A 15,548-nucleotide genomic window follows, 5' to 3' on the forward strand; every position below is an offset into this window, starting at 1 on the left:
TCTAACGCACATTTTCTGCTCCCTCCTGATGATCCCTGGGATCACCCTGCAGGAAGTCCCAAGTTCTGGTCTCTGGCACTGTTTTCAGGGGAACACAATCCAAGCCCTCTGCCCTGTTTCCTCCTCATTGTTTCTCCTCTGATTGTCTTTATGACTAGGATCCCTCCCTGTTTGGAAGGAAAGGGGAAAGGAAGGGAGCAGAAACACTTTAACTACCTCAGAGATGGGGCCCAATTGTATTCTGGTATTAGGATGTACTAGGAACTCTGTTAACTCCCTCAAATTTTGGCAACAAATCTGTGAGACATATCACTATTAGCCCCATTTTACAGATAAAGAAGCTGTCCAGAGGCTGTGAGAATTTAAGTAACCAGCCCAAGGTCATACAACAGCTTTAGGACAGGGTGCCTGGGGCGCTTAATCAGTTAAGCATCTGCCTTCTGCCCAGATCATGATCCTGGGGGTCTTGGGATCAAACCCCACATCTGGCTCCCTGCTCGGCAGGGAATCTGCTTCTCCCTGTCATTCTGCCTCTGTGCTCTCCCTCTCTCTCCAAATAAATAAATAAAATCTACAACCACAACAACAACCACAACAACAGAAACAGCTTTATGGCAGAGCAAGTTTTAAACCCAGATCTCTGCTCTTTTAGCTACTTGCCTTTAAGAACTAGGTCCTTCGGGGGATCCCTGGGTGGCTCAGCGGTTTGGCGCCCCTGCCTTTGGCCCAGCGTGTGGTCCTGGAGTTCTGGGATCCAGTCCCACACTGGACTCCCTGCATGGAGCCTGCTTCTCTATCTGCTTCTCTCTCTGTGTGTCTTTCATGAATAAGTAAAATCTTAAAAAAAAAAAAAGAAAAAGAAAAAACGAATTAGGTCCTTTGATAGAAGCTGGAAGCAAGACTTTGAATCAAGGGAGACTATTGAGTTTCAAGAAATATTTTAACAGGGCAGGGGGTGGGGGTGACTGGGTGGCGGGCACTGAGGTGGGCACTTGACAGGATGAGCACTGGGTGTTATTCTGTATGTTGGCAAATTGAACACCAATAAAAAATAAATTTATTATTAAAAAAACAAACTTATTAGAGATAGGTAAGAATTTAGTTCCTGCTTTCATGTAGCAGAGATGTTTGAAATCATCTCTCTCCAAATGCTATGGAATTGATTTGAGAATGGTACTATGTGTGCAGATCTACATTTGTTATCTTTGGATGGAATTTTCACACTGGAGAAAGCTTGACAAAGATATTACATGTCTACAAAAACCAATTTGCTTATTGTAATTGGGTATGTTCCTTTCGTATTATTTAAGTTGTGTGTTTGAATAAAAATTTTTTCTCTACAAAAAAAAGAAATATTTTAGCAGCTTTATCTATGTAGAATCGATATTCAATAAACTGCACATATTTAAGGTGTATGATGTGATGAGTTTTGACATGTTTATTCCCATAAAACAATCACCATGATTAGCATGAGGAATGTATTTATCACACTATTTATTTATTTATTTATTTATTTATTTATTTATTTATTTTTTCACACCATTTATTTATCTATGACATTCTCCATTTCCCAGCAACCACTCATCTCCTTTTTGTCACTTAAAACTAGTGTACGTTTTCTACTCATTTATTTATTCATTCATGTCATTTATTTATTTAATTACATTTATGTATTTATGTATTAAAGTAAGCTCTAGGCCCAATGTGGGGTTTGAACTCACAATCCAAAGATCAAGAACTGCATGCCCTATCAACTGAGCCAGTCAGGCAACCAGCATTTTCTTTTTTAAAGATTTTATTTATTTATATGAGAGAGAGCCTGGTAGGGAGGGGCAGAGGCTGAGAGAGAGAGAGAGAAACTTAAGCAGACTCTGCACTAAATTCAGAACCTGATGTGGGGCTTGACCTCAGGACTGAGATCATAACCTGAGCGAAAACCAGGAGTCAGAAGCTTAACCAATTGCACCACCCAGGCACGCCAGCACATTTTCTATTTTATATAAATGGATCACATAGGGGATCCCTGGGTGGCTCAGCGGTTTGGTGCCTGCCTTTAGCCCGGGGCATGATCCTAGAGTCCTGAGATCAAGTCCCACATCAGGCTCCCTGCATGGAGCCTGCTTCTCCCTCTGCCTCTCTCTCTCTTTCTGACTATCATGAATAAATAAATAAATAAATATTTAAAAAAATAATAAAAGTTCAGAGATTGGGGATCCTAAAAAGGATGGCATCAACCAGGGAGAGCCCATGAAGAAAGAAGAGGGCAAAGGACAAAGAACCGTGCATAGTGGGGGATCCCAGGCAGGGACAGAATCAGGAGACAATCATCAGAGTCAACCACTACTGAAAAGGCATCTAAGTTTGGGGATCCCCAAAAAAGAGCCTGAGCATGGTTTTAGGTTCAGGTAGACTTTTGGGAATGGTTCACAGGAAGCAGGAATGAGGGAACCTAGAGAGTAAGACAGGGAAGGAGGAAAAGCCAACAGAAGGGTGTTTTTTATTGAGATTGTAGTTGTGGGCAATAGAAGCACTATTCCAGTAGAACCTCCAAATTTAGAGACTGCCTCCCAAGATTGTCCACCTAAAAGAGAGGGGGTTGGAATATTCATCCGTCAAGGTCTGTAGACATTGCTCAAAGATTGCATCTGGGGCACTGACTCCCTTACATTTACTGGCTGTGTTTGCATCAGAATTTGGCAGAGAGGGTTGGTGAGCAAGCTCCCATTGTATGGAATAATGACCTGTGATGGTTACTTTTATGTGTCAACTTGGAGGGTATTTTTGGATGAGATTAACTTTTAAATCAGCAAATTTTGAGGAAAGCAGTCTTTTCTTTTTTTTTTTTTTAATTTTTATTTATTTATGATAGTCACAGAGAGAGAGAGAGAGGCAGAGACACAGGCAGAAGGAGAAGCAGGCTCCATGCACCGGGAGCCCGACGTGGGATTCGATCCAGGGTTTCCAGGATCGCGCCCTGGGCCAAAGGCAGGCACTAAACCGCTGCGCCACCCAGGGATCCTGAAAGCAGTCTTTATAATATGGGTAGGTGTTATCTAATCAGTTGAGGGGATTATCTAGCAGACTGCCCTCAGACTTCATTTGTACCATCAGCATTCCTAGGTCTCTTGCCTGCTGGCCTTTGGGCCGAAACTGGGATCTCAGCTTTCCTGGGTCTTCAGCCTGCAGGCTCACACTGCAGATTCTGGACTTGGCAGTCTCCATAATTGTGTGAGCCACTACTTTGTAATAAATCTCTAAAATATATATTTAAATACACACAGGTACATGTGCGCACATACACACACACACACACACACACTCCTTTTTTTTTTTTTAATTTTTATTTATTTATGATAGTCACAGAGAGAGAGAGGCGCAGAGACACAGGCAGAGGGAGAAGCAGGCTCCATGCACCGGGAGCCCGACGTGGGATTCGATCCCAGGTCTCCAGGATCGCGCCCTGGGCCAAAGGCAGGCGCCAAACCGCTGCGCCACCCAGGGATCCCCACACACACACTCCTATTGGCTCTGTTTCTCTAGAAAGCCCTGACTAATATAGCCCCGAAGCAGAATGTAAATCAAGGTACAGACTTGAGGTAGGATGCTAGCAGTGCAAGGTGAGTCTGACCTCATATGAACTGTCCACCACAGCTGTGGCTGAACCCAGAGATGTAACAAGCATACCAGAGACACCTGCTAGAAATGATAAACAAGGTAAAGACAGCCCATGGGATTTGGTAGCAGAGGACTTGGGTAACTTTTGTGAGAGAAGATTTGTTTCATTTTGAGTGAGTTAATGAGTGCATAGGATCTGAGGAAATAGAGCAGAGATTACTATCGAGAAATTTGGTAATAAAGGAAGGAAAAGAGGCCTATTAGATGTTAGATTAAGCAAAAAGATGGATCAAGGGATTCCTCTCTTTTATTCTTCTTTTTTTTTTTTAAAAAACGTTTTTTTTTTTAATTTTTTTTTTTCAATTTTCATTTATTTATGATAGAGAGAGAGGCGCAGAGACATAGGCAGAGGGAGAAGCAGGCTCCATGCACCGGGATGCCTGATGTGGGATTCGATCCCAGGTCTCCAGGATCGCGCCCTGGGCCAAAGGCAGGCGCCAAACCGCTGCGCCACCCAGGGATCCCTCTTTTTTTTTTTTAAAGGGGGATGACTTGGGGCTGTGGAGAAGAGGGAGTTGCAGTAGAGAGGGAAGAGTCACAGGCCCTAAGAGAGGGAGTACGGATCCTGAGTAGTAGCTAAGGGTGGATTTCAGGGGCTCAGGTGGAAGGATTAGGCTCGCACAGAGATAGGATATAGTTTTATAAAAAAGTTAAATAAATATATAAATAAATAAACAAACAAACCAAATAGGAAATAGGTACTACATTATGTTGAAGATATAGGAAGGAAAGCAGTTTCCATCTGCTCAGAGAAGTAGGGAGGAGAGATGGAATGTAGAGTAGTGGGAAAAACACATATTGATAGACCTGGATGGGGATTTAAGTTTCACCATTTCAGAGTTGTTTGTCTTTGGGAAAACTCCTTAATCTGTATAAATTTCCATATGTATAAAATGGGGAAGCTAGTATTTACTTACGGTCAACAGGTAGATGGAAGTATATACGATGATATGATAAATGATGCATATATTACTGTATCTGACACATAACTGATATTCAAAGATAATTATTATTAGGTAAAGCACTTTTCTGAATGGGAAAAAATAAGTAGGACTTGGGCATGGATCAGCTACTATGGGAAGTGAGATATAGAGAGGATCATTTGGGTTGTTTCCATTCTGGATTTTACATTTTATTAATAGATTTCATTTTTCTACTGAATTTTTCCATATTATCATTTGTTTTCTCAAACTTATTATAGTTATTTCAAAACCCGTGTCTTGTAATTCTAATATCTGGTTCAGCTGTGGGTCTGTTTCTATTCAGTATTTTTTTTCTCTTGGTTTCCAGCCATTTAATGATATCTTCTGGCATGCCTGGTAATTTTTGATTGAATGATAGTATTTTTTTATGAAAAATTGTAGAGAGAGTTGTGTGTCTGGATACTTTTAGGTTTCTTCAGTGATGATTCTTTTACTTCTGGTAGGCAGTTAGAATAGAGGAAAATCACTTTCATCCAATATGGAGTCAAGCTCATTTGAAGCTGCACTTCAGTCTTAGTCTGGGTTCTTCCATTTCTAAATTATCCTTTGTGCCAATTATCAATGAATGCCCAGTTCCAAATCCAGTCTTCACTTCCTGCTTTGCAATATTGGAGTTAGAGTCTGTAAATATTTCTTTTGCCAGCTGGCACAATGTTAGGCATTGTCAGTAGAGGGTGCTGTAGGAACACTGGAGGAGTAAGAGGTCTTTTCCTAGTTCTGGTGTTCCTTTGGCCAGGCTCCAGTGGCAGGTACAACTTGTTTAGTGCAGGCTCCTGCAGAGTAAGGCAATCAGCACCTGTGCCCAGTGACCAAGAGCTTCACCTGGCACCTCCTTGGGTGGCTTCTCAATGAATTGCAGCTGATGAAGCAGCTCCATGCCACCACCATGACTGGACAACTTTGCAGTGAGTTCTAAGGTATAGAATCTCAGCACACCAATGACTCCTCCACCAGCTAGTGAGTCACAGTTCTCTTAAGTTAGGTCTGAATCTCAGCCCTGGGAGTTTCCGGCAGGGTGGGTGATCTTCCTTGACTTATTCCAGCCTTAGAGGTAATGGCTCTTTCTTCTATCTGTTATTCCTGTCTTCTTTAGAGTTCTCTTTTCTTCTTACCAAGCCAATCTCTCAGTACTCTAATATCCTATTATAGTTGACATTTTATTTATTTTTTTTAATTTTTTTTTAATTTTTATTTATTTTATGATAGTCACAGAGAGAGAGAGAGAGAGAGAGGCAGAGACACAGGCAGAGGGAGAAGCAGGCTCCATGCACCGGGAGCCTGACGTGGGATTCGATCCCGGGTCTCCAGGATCGCGCCCTGGGCCAAAGGCAGGCGCTAAACCACTGCGCCACCCAGGGATCCCTAGTTGACATTTTATATTAAACTTTCCTGGTTCAAAATCTTGTGTGATTTCTGTCTCCTGATAGAAGCCCTTACTTATACAGCTTTAGTGTGAGGGTGTAAGTTCTTCAGTATCTCTAATTGAAACCCTGGGGTGTCAGTGAGGGTCCTCCTTCTTGATAGGTCTTGAACTCCAATTTTTGTTTTCTCAGTACTGTAAGACTGTTAAATTTTTTTCTCAGACTCTTACCTAATAATTGGGGACCATTATTCTGTCTACCACATCTTGTTTCTCATGAACCATCTATTCCAGTATCGGATAAACAATACCAGATATTAGTCATCAGGTCAAAGTGCAAAGAGCACTTAACCTCAATATGGTATCTCCGTGATGGTAAATTAAATGATTGCTCAATAAGCCTTTTCACTGATTTGTAGATAAGATTGTATATAGGGAATATGTGGGACATTTGGAACTAGATTTGAAGTAAATATTGAGCAAAATGAAATGAGACTCCTTCCATATCCTAGCAAAGCAAGCTAGATGAGATTCTAAGGGACCAGGTAGCAATTCCTATAGAACAAGTTAAACATGATGAGGGATGTGGAATTTTAGGATTTGATTTTGTTTCTGATGGTATTGGATAGCTGAATAAAAATCTTAGAACACAGAACACCCATCTGAAATCACAGGAGAAAATACAGCACAGTTGTATGCATCTTTCTCTATAGATGTCAAATATAAACTGAATGCTGAAACTGATCTTGCATGTTGGTGAATTGCAGATAAATTTTCTACCTTATCAGGATTCTGCAGTGATTGGGGGATCCGGGTGGTTCAGTCAGTTGAATGTCAGAGTCTTGATCTCTGCCCAGATCTTGATCTCTGCTCAGGTCTTGATTTCAGGATGTGGGTTTGAGCCCAGTGTTGGGTTCCATGCTGGGCATGGAGCCTACTTAAAAAAAGAGAGAGAGAGAGAGAGATTCTGCAGTGAAAGTAAGAATGATGATTTTGGGAAAAGATCAAGGTCTTGACAATCCAAATATGGACATAAGAGGGACTCCTGGCTGACTCAGTTGGTGGAGCATGTGATCCTTGATTTTGGGGGTGAGTTCGAGCCCCATATTGGGTGTAGAGATTACTTAAAAATAAAAAAAATCTTTAACCCCCACCCCCCAAATATGGACATAAGAAAAGAACTAGGAGTCTTGGGAAAACTCAATCCTATGGTCTTTGAAATATTTTTTTCATCGTGTCCCTCTTGCAGAAGGGAGAGTGCTTTACCATTTTGCACCCCATATCTTACTTTCTTTCCTGTGACGTGGATGAACCAGAGGATGAGAAACAGTAACATGTCAAAGTAAATAAGAATGATACTCAGAAGGAACTGCAAGAAATTTCTAAGGCAAAAATCTGGGAATTCTTTTTTTTAAAAAATATTTTATTTATTTATTCATAAGAGACACAGAGAGGGAGTCAGAGTGACACAGGCCAAGAGAGAAGAGGGCTCCCCACAAGGAGCCCGATGCCAGGACTCCATCCCAGATCCCGAGATCACGCCCTGGGCCAAAGGCAGATGCTCAACCGCTGAGCCACCCAGGCATCCCAAAATCTGGGAATTCTATGTGACCATGAAAGGTTTGTGATCATGAATTTATTTAAAAAGGAAGAACATACTTTTATTTAAGAAATTTTTTTATGCTTGCAAGATTTTTTTTAAAAAAATTTTATTTATTTATTCATGAGAGACACAGAGAAAGAAAGAGAGGCAGAGACCTGGGCAGAGAGAGAAGCAGGCTCCATGCAGGGAGCCCAATGTGGGACTCAATCTCAGGACCCCAGGATCACGCCCCAGGATGAAGGCAGGCGCTAAACTGCTGAGCCACCCAGGGATCCCTGCTGGCAAGATTTTTGCACTTATTTATTTATTTATTCTTCCAAGATTTTATTTATTTATTTATTTATTTATTTATTTATTTATTTATTTATTTATGATAGAGAGAGAGAGAGAGAGAGAGAGAGAGAGGCAGAGACATAGGCAGAGGGAGAAGCAGGCTCCATGCACCGGGAGCCCGACGTGGGATTCGATCCCGGGTCTCCAGGATCGTGCCCTGGGCCAAAGGCAGGCGCCAAACCGCTGCGCCACTCAGGGATCCCTAAAATAAAAATCTTAAAAAAAAAAAAAAAAAAAACTCATCAAAACAAGTGCCCTCCTTACTGCCTATTACCCATTTTAGTCCATCCCCCTGCCACCTCCCCTCCAGCAACCCTCAGTTTGTTCTCTATAGTTAAGAATCTTGACAGAATATAATTTTAGATTGAATCAAATTAATTGCAATAATGGTCTATAACTTATATTGTGAATGCTTAGCCCACAAAAAGCTCAGCATCTCCCATTTTAAATGTCTACGGTTTTGCTTTCTGCATGGTTATTCAGGAGAAGCAAAGTCCTTGCTGAGATTTAAGAGAATAGTGTCCCTGGTTAGAGAGTAAGGACTCTGGCTTTATTTTTTTTTTTTTAAGATTTATTTATTTATTCATGAGAGAGAGAGGCAGAGACACAGGCAGAGAGAGAAGCAGACTCCTTGCAGAGAGCCAGATGCGGGACTTGATCCCCACACTGGGAATCATACCCTGAGCCAAAGGCAGATGTTCAACCGCTGAGCCAGCCAGGAGTCCCAGACTCTTGCTTTAGACAACATCATGGACAGTACTCTAAAAATAGGATAACCATAAATCTCATAAAGCTGTTTCTTCTTAATTATAAGATGAACTTGTTCCGTATAATACATAATGTGGATAATTGTGCAGTAAATCAAGAAAATATCCTGTATTAAAGGAAAGAGATTATATGTATAATTGGAATTTATGGATAATCCCCAAATTCCATTTCTCTAGTTGCAGAGCCTGCTAATTGGCCCCAGGAATCTGTCTCCCCATTTTCTTTCTTTCTTTCTTTTTTTTTTTTTTTTAAAGATTTTATTTATTTATTCATGAGAGACACACACAAACACAGAGGCAGAGACACAGGCAGAGGGAGAAGCAGGCTCCACGCGGGGAGTCCCAAGTGGGACTTGATCCCAGGTCTCCAGGATCATGCCCTGCGCTGAAGGCGGCGCTATACCGCTGAGCCACCTGGGCTGCCCCCCATTCTCCTTAGTAATAGAACATGACATTTTTAGCTAGACATAGGAATAAATACACTTGGAACAAATATGCTTCCCAGCCTCCCTTACAGCTATATGTGGCTATATGACTAAATTCTGACCAATTGAAAGTATAAATGGTGTGGGGACAGAGAGGGTGTGTATTCTTCTGCTCTTCTTTTTTCTTCTTGGTTTAGATATGGTCATGATGGCTGGACCTTGAGCTGAATCCTTTATGGGTCTTCCATGAAGTGGAATGCTAGGGATGGTGGAAGAGCAAGATAGAAGGAGCTTGGAAGCCAGATAGTTGTGGAACTGCCATAATAAGCCCTTGAGTGAAGAAAAAAAAAAAAAAAGCCTTTGAGTGCCTACCTGTTGAGCTTTTATATGAGAGAAAAATAAACTTCTATCTCATTTAAGCCACTAATAGGTCAGGTCTGTATGTATACGTAGCCAAGCCTAATTCTAATTGATGCACCTAGTTATTTAAATACCATCTCTTACCAACTCTTCAATTGGTCAACAACTATATTCTATTAATCTCTGTATCCCAGAGCTTAGCATGGTGTGTGGCACATAATAGATGTTTGATAAAGGTTCCTATCTATCTGCTCCACAGTGTCTGGTGGGGGACTTGAAGGCTGGAATCATCACACGTGTAGCAGTCGATGTTGAGACTGAGATTTTAGCTAGGGCAATTGGCTGTACCACATACATGTGACTCCTGCATGTGACTCTGGTGTCCTTGCAACATGGCAAACATTGAGAGAGAGAGAGAGAGAGAGAGAGAGAGAGAGAGAGAGAAAGAGAGAGAATGAGCGAGCCATCAAGCTCCAGACAGAACCTATATCCTTTCTATGACCTAATCTTGAAAGTTATTGTATGTCATTGGTTAAGGCATTTACTAGCCCCTGGTCAGAATCAAGGAGGAGAACATAGACCTCTCATCTCTGGGTGGAAAGACTAGCAGTTACACTGTAAGGAGGGTATGTTGAATGGGATAAATACAAAATAGAGTCTGTCATAGTTGGCCTGTTAGTCATAGCAATTCACATTCCTCCCATATTTGCCCCCTGCCCTTAAAATCTTCAAGTCTCATCCCATCATGGCATCAAGCTCAGGTACAAGGGCCCAATCTCATCATCACCTAGCTCCTTGACCTCAAGCTTGAACACATGCTCTATAATAAATCACCCCAAAAGTTAGTAGCTCCTTCCAGGTATGTATCATCTAATTGAGAGAGAAGTTGTAAACATGTGAAAAGTTATATACAAATAAAAAGGGTTTAACAATAACCAACATAACATTTTTTTCTAACTATTTATCTGTTGCTTTGTGTAAGGAAAAATCTCAAAAAATTTTAAAATTGATATTTAGGCATAAGAAAGAATGTACTGATACCTATGGCATGGATTGGTGTACTGATACCTATGGCATGGATGAACCTTGAAAACGTTACGCTAAGTGAAAGAAGACAGGCATGAAAGTTGATATATTATGTGATTCCCTTTATACAAAATGTCAAGAATAGGCAAATCTATGGAAATATTGGTTAGAGGTTTCTGGCAGTTAGGGGAATGGGAGAATGGAGAAGGACTACTAATCACCCTTTTTTGGGTGATGAAAATGTCCTGGAATTAGATGTATATGGTGAGGGTTGCATAACCTTGTGAATATACTGAAATCCATTGAGTTGTACACTTTCAAAGGGTGAATTTTATGGTAAATCTCAAAACATTTAAAGTTGTTAAAAAGTTTTCTTTGATCAACCACTGAGTGAGACGGATGAACAAATCTGGCTCTATTGTCTATATGGGAAGATCAGTTTTTACAAAGTCGTTGACAAATTTGCAAAATTAAAACCTGGAACAGAAATTGTAATGTTATAATTTATTCCTATGACAGGTAAATATATAAATATATATTTTTCCTTTTTATTTAAAATAAAATAAAACTATGTGTATATAATTACGATTATTAACCCATTGCTTTTTTCCTTTTTTGTACTGTAATATATATACGGTATGAAATATGCACACATTACCGGCATATAGCACTGGCATTACTATGAGCATATTAGGTCAATAAAAGAAAATTTATACTCTATATTTCTTTTTTAAAAGATTGATATTTATTTATTTATTTATTTATTTATTTATTTATTTATCAGAGACAGAGAGAGGCAGAGAGAGGCAGAGACATAGGCAGAGGGAGATGCAGGGTCCATGCAGGGAGCCCTATATGGGACTCCATCCCAGAACCCCGGGATCATGCACTGAGCCAAAGGCAGACGCTCAACCACTGAGCCACCCAGGCGTCCCTCTATATTTCTTTTCTGGCCATGATTACTCTTCATATAGTAATTAATACTAAAAATAATATTTGTTACAGAAAAGATGGGCTTTATTTTTTTATTTATTATTATTATTTTTAATTAATTTATTTATTCATGAGAGACACAGAGAAAGGCAGAGACGTAGGCAGAGGGAGGAGCAGGCTCCAGGCAGGTAGCCTGATGCGGGACTCAATCCCAGGACTGCAGGATCACACCCTGAACCAAAGGAAGATGCTCAAACACTGCCACCCAGGCGTCCCAGAGATGGGCTTTAAAAATGATATACTTCAGTTGTCAAATACGTAAGGTATACCATTGATTTTAGATGCTGTTATTGAGAGTCTAAGTCAGAAAAAAACCAACGTGTAGGCTGGGATGGCAATGAAGGGAATAGAAAGGAAGTAGATAGATACTGGATGAATAAAACTGATACTTCTTTACAGTTATGGGGGCAAAGAAATATAATTCCAGCTTGACAATTGGCAATTCTTAGGGGCTTTGTTTATAAGTTAGGTACCTAATGCCTAGAACTGCCTCCGAACATAGAGGAGCTTTGATACATATTTTTTGTTTGACTGAATGATCTTGTACAGGATATATCTTAGCTGACTCATATACTCTCCAATCATCTTTTTCCTCTTGCTGTTACTGTGGCAACCAACTCTTTGCAGGTGTCACCTGACAGTATCTGCTTCCAACTACAGCTCCTATCTTTTGCCTTTGCCTGTGGACTCTTTTGCTGTAGTCTTGTGGGGCATCTACCATTTCTGACATGTGTGTAAACCTGGAACAGTGAGGGAATTAACACTCAAGGGGCAACTTTTGACCATGGGGGGGGGGGTGAGTAAGAGTGAGTGTATAAATATTCCTATGTCTCTTTCATAAATATTTTTAAATTAAATTAATTAATTTAATTATTGGGGCATCTGGGTGGCTAAATTGGTTAAGCATCTGTCATGGGCTCAGGTCATGATCTCAAGGTCCTGGGATCAAGCCCTTGTGACAGGCTCCCTGTTAAGTGGGGAGTCTGTTTCTCTCTCTCCCTCTGCTCCTTCCCCTGGTCATGCTTTCTCTCTCTCTGCCAAATAAATAAAATCTTAAAAACTATATTTATTTGAGAGAGAGAGGAGCAGGGGGAAGGCAGAGGGAGAGAGAGAAGCAGACTCCCTGCTGAGCAGGGAGTGTGGAGCTCTATCCCAGCACCCTAGGATCCTGACCTGAGCTGAAGGCAGAGGCTTAACTGACTGAGCCACCCAGGCACCCCTCCTCTCTATGCCTTTTTTTTTTTTTTAAGATTTTTATTGGGGCACCTGGGTGGCTCAGTAAGTTGGGCTCTGTGTTCTTCTCAGGTCATGATCTCAGGGTCCTAGTATAGGGCCCATGTTGGGCTCCCTGCTCAGTGGGGAGTCTCCCTCTCCCCCCTCCCCCAGCTCATGCTCTCCATCGCTCTCTGTCTCGCATAAATAAAATCTTAAAAAATATATATTAAAAATTGTATTCATTTGACACAAAGAGAGTGCACAAAGCAGGGGGAGGGCAGCAGAGGGAGAGGCAGGCAGAATGGGATGGAGCCTCATTCTGGGGCTCCATCCCAGACACCCAGGAACCCTTCTATGGCTCTTGAATCACATTCTATGTGGCTCCCAGTGGGACAATGCTCCAGTTGCTCAGATAGTGATCAGCTGAGTACCACATCCTTGGGCCTGCCTTCCCAGTTTCCCTCTTCCCATTCCCTACCTGCCTTGTCTCTTGTGATTGCTTTCCACAAAAAAACTGCCTACATGTCATTCTGGCCTCAGGCTCAGCTTTTTGGGGGGATCCCAGTCTAAGACTGATTCTATGTAAGATGTGGCATGGAGGAATTTGCACTGGTAAAGGACCCGCAGACCTAGCTGTCACTAACCTTCCTTAAAGAGGTGGGCACTTTTATCACCATTTTCAGATGCACACGTACTGACAGGAAAAGATCGCCAAGCCATTTGTAAAGGAGAAAAACAAAACAAAACAAAACAAAAAACAAAAAACAAAACCAAGTGGAGGAAAATGCTTGTAGCTGCGGTCTCATGTTCCTGAAAAGAGTAGGTGTGTGTGCGTATATGCTAATAAACGTATACAAAATAGTGGTCTATCACGGTTTGCTATATAGTTTTGTATGGCTTGAATAGTTTACAAGGAGAATGTATCTGTGTATTAAAAAAGATAATATCGTCCGTCAGCAAGGCCGCGGAATCAGCCCTCCGAATGCCGAGAGCGCTGCACCAACACAAGGTGAGATAGCAGGGCAGGGCTCAGGTTTGCCCGCTAGGGGGCGGCGGAGCGAGGACAAAGGCTCCGCGGGCGAGAAACCTGGGACAGCCGGAGGGAGGGTGGTTGGGTCTTTGCGGTCGCCTGGAAGCAGAAGCGTAGGGCAACCTAAACCTACAAATACCCGCTTTTCCACAGGCAGGACGTTGCAGAAGTCATAAATTCCATCCCTTTGCCGCAGCCCAGACAGATCGGAGGGTTTTCAGACTCCAGGGGATGCCCCCCTCCACCGCCCCGGAGAGAAGCTTGGCACTCTGCGCGGTCTTCAGGCTCGTTCGTACCACTTTTGCGCTCAACAACTCTCCCCTCTGTTCCCCTCCTTACCCCCCGCCCAAAACCCGCAGAGGGGAAATTGAGTCACTGGGAGGCGAGGCCCGAGTCGCCAGGGCTCTGTGTGCCGACGCCAGCCCTCGGGGCCTTCCAGATGCTAGGAGGGGAGGGTTCTCCAGGAAAATATACAAAGGCGGGTGAGAGGGGGAGGTGGCTGGCTGGGCAGGAGCTGAGCCAGACACATGGAGAAACGCTGCCCAGGATCAAAGGAAATATGACATTTGAAAAGAATGTGCACGTCTGCTTGTGCAGCGGGGGGGGGGGGGGGGGGCGCTGGGCGGCGTGTGGGGAAGCAGGCGCTGGATTAGGGTCTCTACGCGTGCCCTTCCAGCCTCCGCACCCTCCTCCTAGGTGGAGGCTGGTCGCGGGTCTCAGGGTGCTCCTTGCTCTCCCTCCTCGTGGGTCTCCTTCCTTTATTTCCGAGATGAAACTGGAAGGGAAATGTAACCTGAGGAGACCAACCAAAGTGGGGGTGGAGAAAGAAAAATCAAACCAGGCCGCCTCCCCGCTCGGCCTCGGAACATTCTTCTCTCCCCGCCGGCCTGGCCTCTAATCCCCGCCCCCTCCAGCGTCGCGGTCCTGGGCTCCCAGCCGGAGCAGCTCCGCACGTCACAGGGGTCCCCGGGGGCGGGGGGGGGTCCCCAGGGCGGGCCAGCGGGAGGACGGGAGGGAAGGGAGGGGAGCCGCCTCGGCCGCTGCGAAGCTCCGGCTCGCTGGGCCAGCCCTCCCCTCTTCCCCTCTTCCCCTCTTCCCCTCTTCCCCTCTTCCTCTCGGCCCGGCAGAGCCTGTTTCTCATTAGAGTAACGGGCGCGGTCCCCGCCCGGCTCCCGAGTGTTTGTAAACGTCTGACCCGAGGGCCTGGACTTAACCCTTGAGTTGCGGGTCTGGAGCGCCGCTGGGGGCGCAGCCCTGAGCTAGAGGGATTTAGGTTAAAGGCCTCTGCAGCCGGTTAGGGAGGTGTGAAGTAGCCCTCCGGTGTTGGTGCCGGGGGTGGGGGGCGACCTGGTACCTCCCACCCCCTGGTGCGGCTTCCGAGTCAGAACCTCCGCTCCAACTCTCTCACTCAGCAGGGCCCCACCAGGCCTGCCCTTCCAGGAAACTCCAGTCCAAGTCTTCCTTCCTCCCCTCGCCCAGGTGACAGGTGTCCAACCCCGAGGCCCGCACGGTCGCCGGGCTCCGGGCTCTTAGAAAACCTGGCAAGGACTTTCCAGGCTAGTCGGAGCGGGATGCCATCGGATCGAAGATTCATTCCAGACTACAGTTCTAGGGAGGAGGGAGCCGACTTCCCGTGGCGGCTAATTAATGGCCCCTCTGGGTGGCTGGGACCGGGGCAGCGGTAAAGCCCGGCCTGGATCACCGCCCAGTAAGGGGCTATGGACTTTGCACAGTGCCCCAAGACGCCTAAAAGGTCTTCACCTTTGAGGGTCGGGGAG

The sequence above is a fragment of the Canis lupus genome, chromosome 9 (genome assembly GCF_048164855.1).
Source record: "Canis lupus baileyi chromosome 9, mCanLup2.hap1, whole genome shotgun sequence".
NCBI classification, from domain to species: Eukaryota; Metazoa; Chordata; class Mammalia; order Carnivora; family Canidae; genus Canis; species Canis lupus.